Source organism: Humulus lupulus, chromosome 9 (assembly GCF_963169125.1).
Source record: "Humulus lupulus chromosome 9, drHumLupu1.1, whole genome shotgun sequence".
NCBI lineage: Eukaryota > Viridiplantae > Streptophyta > Magnoliopsida > Rosales > Cannabaceae > Humulus > Humulus lupulus.
The window spans coordinates 8587639-8597087 of NC_084801.1; the positions used below are offsets into that span (position 1 = coordinate 8587639).

The 9449-nt window shown below is 32.9% G+C and overlaps 1 long non-coding RNA gene across 1 annotated transcript; it reads left to right on the top strand.

The window, feature by feature from the left end:
• The first annotated feature begins 2221 nt into the window (after positions 1–2221).
• Positions 2222–9233, top strand: LOC133800725 (uncharacterized). The gene is made up of 3 exons (XR_009876585.1): positions 2222–6997; positions 7830–7893; positions 9054–9233. It is a non-coding gene; the product is annotated as an uncharacterized LOC133800725 (long non-coding RNA).
• Positions 9234–9449: the final 216 nt, after the last annotated feature.

Sequence of the window (9449 nt, forward strand, 5' to 3'; positions counted from 1 at the left end):
ATATTAATATTAATTAATAATTTTCAATTTTAATATATTAATAATTATTTAATTTTTTAGTAATATTATTTAATTAGAAATAAAATTAAAATTAAAATTTTATAAATAAATAAATAAAAAATTACAACTATTAATATTTATTGTCTCCACCAAACATGAAAATATAAAAGTAATTTAGTAAAATAAATGTCTCATAAATTAAATTTTAAATAAATAGAAAAAAAGTTCTACAAATGAGTACTGGCCGCCTCATCATTCCCGCCCCCGTCAGCATCATCGTCCTTGTCCGAATCCTGGTCTGGTAAGTCAACAGTAAAACCAGGAGCCAATTGACCAACCTGCTTCAACAAAGCACTGAGCAGGAGATCTTGACGCCGTTGACGACTCTCAAGTTTAGTCGTATACTTCTTTAGGTTCTGATTTTCTAGCATAATGTCCTGATTTTGCTGCAAAATGGTGTCCACTTCAGGTGGCAATTGTAATATCCAACATTTTCATAATACATTTATTTATTATAAATCAAAGTTTTAATACATAAAATGTACAACTTTACAAATTTAAGAAATAGTAATGGAAAAATAGTGTTTAAAATATGATTTTATGTTTTTAATGAGATTAAAGAAAGAGAAACTTGAGTAGTCAAGTATTGGACCCAAATGTCATATAATTTTAATTGGGGATTTTTATAAAATTAAGAAAGTTTGGCTAAAGGGCTTATTTGAAAAGAATTTTAGTATTTTGGGTCCAAGTATAATTTTTAAAAATAAATAAATAAATAAATAAAATAAAAATAAAATAAAAGGCTTCAGCCTTTCATTTTACCCGAGCCCCTCTCTCTCTCTCTCCTCAGAAACTCTTTCCCTCTCTCTCTCTCTCTCTCTCTCTCTCTCCTCTGCGTATTACTGTTGCCGACGACGCAGGAGTACTTTCCGGCCACCATTTTTAGCCACGCGCCGGACCGTTGGATTCAGAGGCCTCCGAACTATCGACCCACGCGGGAATCTAGAGCTCACTCGCCGATTAAACGCCTCAACCACTCGATTTAAGTTCGGCCACCCCGCGACTTCAAAGTTGCGATTCGGCCACCTCGGGCATCCGTTTGCCGATCCGTCACCACCATCGTGTTCCTCGTGTTGTGGGCTTCAAAACCCAATAACTTGTTCCTACATCTACCATAGTTGGGTGGTGGGCCCACCACGAGCCACCGCGATCCACCGTAGACCGACGGTCGAAACTTAGTGTTCGAGGTTCCGAAGTACGTTTTGAGTCTCAGAAAATCATCGTTTGACTTATTGTGGAACCCGATCATTTTGGTATAATTTCTTTAACCTATATATTGTGATTTAATTGTGATTGATTAGAGTAATTGTTATTATGTGTATTTATGGTATATAATTATATATTATTGATATATGGAATATTTTCTGTAATTTACTGGCTGTCTGGGATTATATATATTTTTTATACAGGTTTTGATTTTGGAATTGTCCACTTTATAGCCGTTGTGCTGTCTAATTTTCTAGAAAATATTAGATATTAAATCAAGTATAAAAATACATATTTAATTGATTTTATATTAATATGGAAATTATTATGATTAAGTAATTTTAATTATTATTGTTATTATTTTGTTAAGTAAATCAAGAATACAGATTCATATATATATATGAAAAGTATGATTTATAGTAAACCTATTATCTAACCATTATTATTGTATATTAATATTTGAATATTAAAATAATATCAAATATTAGTTTCCTACAGTTATTGATATTTGTAAGACCGGTGAAGTTTGGAGAAAGTATATTTATTATATCACTGGAATTGATATTATGACTAACTAATAATAATATAAATATTTATATTTATATTATTATCATTATATTGATTATTACAACTTTATGTTACAAATATGATTTCTTTTATAAAATGACTATTTGAATATATACATCCATATACGTATTGCTATTGAAGTATTTTGTTATTAATATCGAAATAAGTTTAATTATAGACGATAATTATTATTGTTGTTAGGATTATAATTATTATTATTATTTATATAGTTTCTGGTATGATTAATATACACTATCAATAGTGTATATTTACGGATTAGATAGAATTTAATAAATTATGTGCCTTGAATAGGATTTGTATGGATTTGATTGATTGACTCTTGGTGAGCCGTTTTAAAATAAGCTAAGGACCTAAGGTAAGTAAATCTCACCTTTTGTGCTTAAGTGTAAGATGCATGACTACATTGATTGTGTACATCTGATGAGTTAAGTATGGTATGATGATGATGCATATGATAAGTATGTGAATAATGGTTATATGAACACCATAAGGGTGTTGTGTGATATGTAATTGATGAATTCTGTGATATGTGAAAGATGTCTTACTTGGTTAAGAATGATATGAATTATGTGCAAGTATGTGTTCTTATGTTGATGGATATGTGGATTACTCTATGTTCATGATTTGTTATATGTTATGATATATGAAGCGTTTAAGTTTTTAGGCTGGAAACCTTAGACCTGAGCCATAGCTCTACGTTAAGGTATAACAACGCCACCAACCCAAAGCTTCATGTATTATGACTAAAGATGTTTTGAGTTATATGAGATGTGATACAATGCCTTGATTGAATACCATCAACATCAGTCATGAACACGAACATTGGCATTTCAGCATCAGCATGTATGCATGGCATGTACATTTATGTGATACATTATTATGTGATATAAGACCATGCATATGGATATGAGAAAAGTTATGAAATGTCTTGAAAAGTCTTATGTAAAGTTAAACATTTTAATGACACAAGGCTTAAGCAAAGTGATAATAAGATGTTTAAAAAGGGTGCCACTGTTTTGATGAAGCAATCAAGTAAGTTCAGTAAAGAAGACGGAAGTCTATAAGACTTATAGTGGCTGCCCACTAGTGTGGGCTAGGTCAGAGTTGACCATTCAGATATGTTTGCCATGTTTCCGTCTTTCTCCTCCATATGTGTAATAAGTATGGCAGCTATGGCAACGATGAAATGAGTGTTATGATGAGCCTAGCTGAGATGATGGCTAGCCGGAGGAGAACCCATGGGATTCTATATGATATGTGTAACAAGCCCTGCAGGCATTGGCTGAATCAAACAGTGTGCACAAGTGATATTGGGCCCATAAAAATGTGAAACTAAAAGAAAGAGCATAAAAGTAAAGTTTGAAAGTGCATGAGCAATAAATGGAATGCATAAGTATATAAGTCAGCATATTAATATATGTGCACTACAAACTCACGACATTCATGTGTATGTGTATGCATGAGATTTGCTTACTGAGCGTTAGCTCATTATGTTATTTTCCAACATTTTTCCAGGTGTGGCTTTAGCTGTTGAGCAACTTGTGGAGCACGGACTCAGTAGCAATGCAATAATGGTTTAGAGTTTTCATATGGCTGCCTTAAATTTAAAGTATTCATACGTGTAATAATTTCTTCTAATAAGTTTATATAAAAGTTTTAAATTTTTCTGTATTTCTTCGTATCATTTTATTTAATTCTTTTGGTCAAGTGCCTTACATACTCGTAAACCCTAGAATTACGAGTATGTGGCAGACGTACCCTACCTTAGGGACGTTACAAATGGTATCAGAGCTTTGAGTTTGTAGATGTCGTATACTCGTTATGTTATTAGATTTTGGGATCTGAAATGCTACTGAGTTCCGCCACAAGACAAGCCACACGTTAATGGTTAGTATAATTTATCCATATTTTAGTTAATGTATGTTAATGATGTTGTATAATTGTATTAGAAACTCATTGTGTGTTTGAGTTTCCATGATATAAGTATGAGTTTGGATTAAATGAATATTCTCATGCACGGTAGAGAAATTGAAGTTTGTTATTTATCTGAATGCATGCCTTTATTATTGATGTGATAAATAATTGATGATTTATCGATGTCGATGTTTGGATTGTTAATTGATATTCTCAAGCTTTGAAAGTGATCTATCAGTTCAGTTAGTGTGTTAAGGGTTAATATGTCAGGTTAGTGTTTTGGAGAGCAGAGTTTTAGGTTGTTGCTGAGAGCACACACAATAAGAGACTTTAGTGAAACAGTAGTAATATATAGAAAAAAAAAAAAAATACATAATACATTAAGGATTGGGGTTTTGGACACGTTCTACCTCGTCAATCAACTTTTGTTGTTCAACTCTAAGGGTCTCCCCAGTAGTTTGCAGTGTCTGAAATTTTTCCTTCATATCGACTGAGTAGTTAGCAAGAAGTGTAGTTAAAGTCCCATTCTCCTTAGCCAACTTCTCCTTCTCTCGAGTCAATGCCTTGTTGGCATTTCTAATGGTTATCATCTCTTGTTTTTGTGTTTCTATATACCTTTTCAAGTGGTCAACCTCTTGTTCTCTTGCAAGAACCCGTTGGCCTAGGTTTGAGACCGATGCTGCCGCCTGAGTGGTAAGAACTAAGGAATCTTTTACAGCTTGTAGGTCTGACCTATGGGATAAAATTATTTGGTCTTTAGGGGTGAGTATGCTTTGACCTATACTAATGGCCACCTTTTTATCGAGCATAGCTGAATCCTCCACCGTGACAAGGCCAGTATCAGAATAAAATTTGGGAAGCCAAACTCTGGGAAATTGAGTATTTCGTTCTGGGATGTGTACCGTAGGATACACCATTAGCTGTGGTAGGGGTGCAGAAATTTGTGGTGAAGATTCGATAGTGGGAAGATTTGGCTCAGGTAAAGCTAAAGTTAGGTCTAAGTTCAGCTGAGATGATGAGGATGCCATGGATTGCTTAGCTTGAGTAATGGACGGAAGTAATAATGATTTGGTTTTCAAAAGCTTGAGATTGATTGTGTTTTAGTGTGTATGTGATGAATTTTATTTATAGAAAAATGTGTTGAACTGTTGGGTCATTGGATCCTTGAATTTGTTTGTTTTCAAGATAGATATCACAGATTTTATCTTGTTCAATGTGTTACGCTATCCTCTCTGATGATGAAAGTCAAACTTATTAGATGTTGTCGACATGGAAATCACTTCTATTGATTTTGCGATCCTGATTTGAACATGGAAACAATTTGTAAATTGTTGAATGAATCGAGGTGATAAATGTTATTTACTGAATTACTCTGTAGTGTGAATTACTTTCGGCGATTAAATTATAGTATATTAGCTGTTTTATCCCGAAAGTAAGATAATGTATTACTTGTGTGAAGTGATGACTGAGTATTATTGGTATAGGTGTTGAAATGAGACATGTCCAACTTATTAGACATGTGAGAATTATTCGTTTTCGTAGATGAAGTGGTGGATTGGTCAGTCAAGACTTATCCCATGTTTTATTCAATGAAGGGATACTAAGCTAAGTGTGTGAATTTCCGAGTGGCCACGGTTATTTGCATTCTAGCATAGTATCAATATGCCCTTTATTATTTTATACATTTGGAAACAATTTTGATTTTTAAATGTTTTCTTAGAGAAAGAATGAGAGTCAGGCTTTTCTGAACTGGTACCTAATGAATGGCCTATCTCACTATTTCTCATTCAGGGCAAGAAGTCGGTTTTGACAACGAAAGGGTTTCACAGAGACTTGGTTTTAAAGAATAATCTTCATCGGCTATATAATTGTTTTCTAGTTATCCAATTTTTTTTATGCCGAAAAACTTTCTATTGAACAAACTTGTTGCTCAATTTAGCATCTATTATCAAGGTATAACCAGTCATTTGCATCTGCTTAAAAAAAAAAAAAAAAAAATTGACTGTAAAACATGAAGATCAAGGATGTTTTCATGATGATGGTCATTTTCTCTTCTTACGTTATGTGGTTTGTGTTCAAAAGTATGGATGATGAGGATTCGTTTGTATTTTCGTATACATTCATTGTAATTTATACTATTGTTATAGCTTATTTCCTTTCTATCTATATTGTAGTCCTCATGTGAGGTGTTTACACATCCTCGCCTTTTTATATATGATAAGGATTACAAGAAGTCAGGAATAAGTTTTGTTTTCGGGGTGAAAGTAAGTGTTGTGTATAAAATCTTATGCTGTGAAATGTTGTTCTGTTTATTTGTAATGGTAGTTCTTGTCTCCGATTATCAAATTTTAGTTTGAAATTTCGAGGACGAAATTATTTTAACGGGGGAAGGATTGTAATATCCAACATTTTCATAATACATTTATTTATTATAAATCAAAGTTTTAATACATAAAATGTACAACTTTACAAATTTAAGAAATAGTAATGGAAAAATAGTGTTTAAAATATGATTTTATGTTTTTAATGAGATTAAAGAAAGAGAAACTTGAGTAGTCAAGTATTGGACCCAAATGTCATATAATTTTAATTGGGGATTTTTATAAAATTAAGAAAGTTTGGCTAAAGGGCTTATTTGAAAAGAATTTTAGTATTTTGGGTCCAAGTATAATTTTTAAAAATAAATAAATAAATAAATAAAATAAAATAAAAATAAAATAAAAGGCTTCAGCCTTTCATTTTACCCGAGCCCCTCTCTCTCTCTCCTCAGAAACTCTTTCCCTCTCTCTCTCTCTCTCTCTCTCTCCTCTGCGTATTACTGTTGCCGACGACGCAGGAGTACTTTCCGGCCACCATTTTTAGCCACGCGCCGGACCGTTGGATTCAGAGGCCTCCGAACTATCGACCCACGCGGGAATCTAGAGCTCACTCGCCGATTAAACGCCTCAACCACTCGATTTAAGTTCGGCCACCCCGCGACTTCAAAGTTGCGATTCGGCCACCTCGGGCATCCGTTTGCCGATCCGTCACCACCATCGTGTTCCTCGTGTTGTGGGCTTCAAAACCCAATAACTTGTTCCTACATCTACCATAGTTGGGTGGTGGGCCCACCACGAGCCACCGCGATCCACCGTAGACCGACGGTCGAAACTTAGTGTTCGAGGTTCCGAAGTACGTTTTGAGTCTCAGAAAATCATCGTTTGACTTATTGTGGAACCCGATCATTTTGGTATAATTTCTTTAACCTATATATTGTGATTTAATTGTGATTGATTAGAGTAATTGTTATTATGTGTATTTATGGTATATAATTATATATTATTGATATATGGAATATTTTCTGTAATTTACTGGCTGTCTGGGATTATATATATTTTTTATACAGGTTTTGATTTTGGAATTGTCCACTTTATAGCCGTTGTGCTGTCTAATTTTCTAGAAAATATTAGATATTAAATCAAGTATAAAAATACATATTTAATTGATTTTATATTAATATGGAAATTATTATGATTAAGTAATTTTAATTATTATTGTTATTATTTTGTTAAGTAAATCAAGAATACAGATTCATATATATATATGAAAAGTATGATTTATAGTAAACCTATTATCTAACCATTATTATTGTATATTAATATTTGAATATTAAAATAATATCAAATATTAGTTTCCTACAGTTATTGATATTTGTAAGACCGGTGAAGTTTGGAGAAAGTATATTTATTATATCACTGGAATTGATATTATGACTAACTAATAATAATATAAATATTTATATTTATATTATTATCATTATATTGATTATTACAACTTTATGTTACAAATATGATTTCTTTTATAAAATGACTATTTGAATATATACATCCATATACGTATTGCTATTGAAGTATTTTGTTATTAATATCGAAATAAGTTTAATTATAGACGATAATTATTATTGTTGTTAGGATTATAATTATTATTATTATTTATATAGTTTCTGGTATGATTAATATACACTATCAATAGTGTATATTTACGGATTAGATAGAATTTAATAAATTATGTGCCTTGAATAGGATTTGTATGGATTTGATTGATTGACTCTTGGTGAGCCGTTTTAAAATAAGCTAAGGACCTAAGGTAAGTAAATCTCACATTTTGTGCTTAAGTGTAAGATGCATGACTACATTGATTGTGTACATCTGATGAGTTAAGTATGGTATGATGATGATGCATATGATAAGTATGTGAAGAATGGTTATATGAACACCATAAGGGTGTTGTGTGATATGTAATTGATGAATTCTGTGATATGTGAAAGATGTCTTACTTGGTTAAGAATGATATGAATTATGTGCAAGTATGTGTTCTTATGTTGATGGATATGTGGATTACTCTATGTTCATGATTTGTTATATGTTATGATATATGAAGCGTTTAAGTTTTTAGGCTGGAAACCTTAGACCTGAGCCATAGCTCTACGTTAAGGTATAACAACGCCACCAACCCAAAGCTTCATGTATTATGACTAAAGATGTTTTGAATTATATGAGATGTGATACAATGCCTTGATTGAATACCATCAACATCAGTCATGAACACGAACATTGGCATTTCAGCATCAGCATGTATGCATGGCATGTACATTTATGTGATACATTATTATGTGATATAAGACCATGCATATGGATATGAGAAAAGTTATGAAATGTCTTGAAAAGTCTTATGTAAAGTTAAACATTTTAATGACACAAGGCTTAAGCAAAGTGATAATAAGATGTTTAAAAAGGGTGCCACTGTTTTGATGAAGCAATCAAGTAAGTTCAGTAAAGAAGACGGAAGTCTATAAGACTTATAGTGGCTGCCCACTAGTGTGGGCTAGGTCAGAGTTGACCATTCAGATATGTTTGCCATGTTTCCGTCTTTCTCCTCCATATGTGTAATAAGTATGGCAGCTATGGCAACGATGAAATGAGTGTTATGATGAGCCTAGCTGAGATGATGGCTAGCCGGAGGAGAACCCATGGGATTCTATATGATATGTGTAACAAGCCCTGCAGGCATTGGCTGAATCAAACAGTGTGCACAAGTGATATTGGGCCCATAAAAATGTGAAACTAAAAGAAAGAGCATAAAAGTAAAGTTTGAAAGTGCATGAGCAATAAATGGAATGCATAAGTATATAAGTCAGCATATTAATATATGTGCACTACAAACTCACGACATTCATGTGTATGTGTATGCATGAGATTTGCTTACTGAGCGTTAGCTCATTATGTTATTTTCCAACATTTTTCCAGGTGTGGCTTTAGCTGTTGAGCAACTTGTAGAGCACGGACTCAGTAGCAATGCAATAATGGTTTAGAGTTTTCATATGGCTGCCTTAAATTTAAAGTATTCATACGTGTAATAATTTCTTCTAATAAGTTTATATAAAAGTTTTAAATTTTTCTGTATTTCTTCGTATCATTTTATTTAATTCTTTTGGATAAGTGCCTTACATACTCGTAAACCCTAGAATTACGAGTATGTGGCAGACGTACCCTACCTTAGGGACGTTACAGCAATTGCCCGGACATTTGAGAAGTTGACGAAGATGCTGCCCTCTTTGCGCCAATTGCCTTCAACCTAGGCAACCCCCCAAACCCTTTCTTATAACGCGAGCGGGGTCCAAGGACATCCGTGACAATATCCAT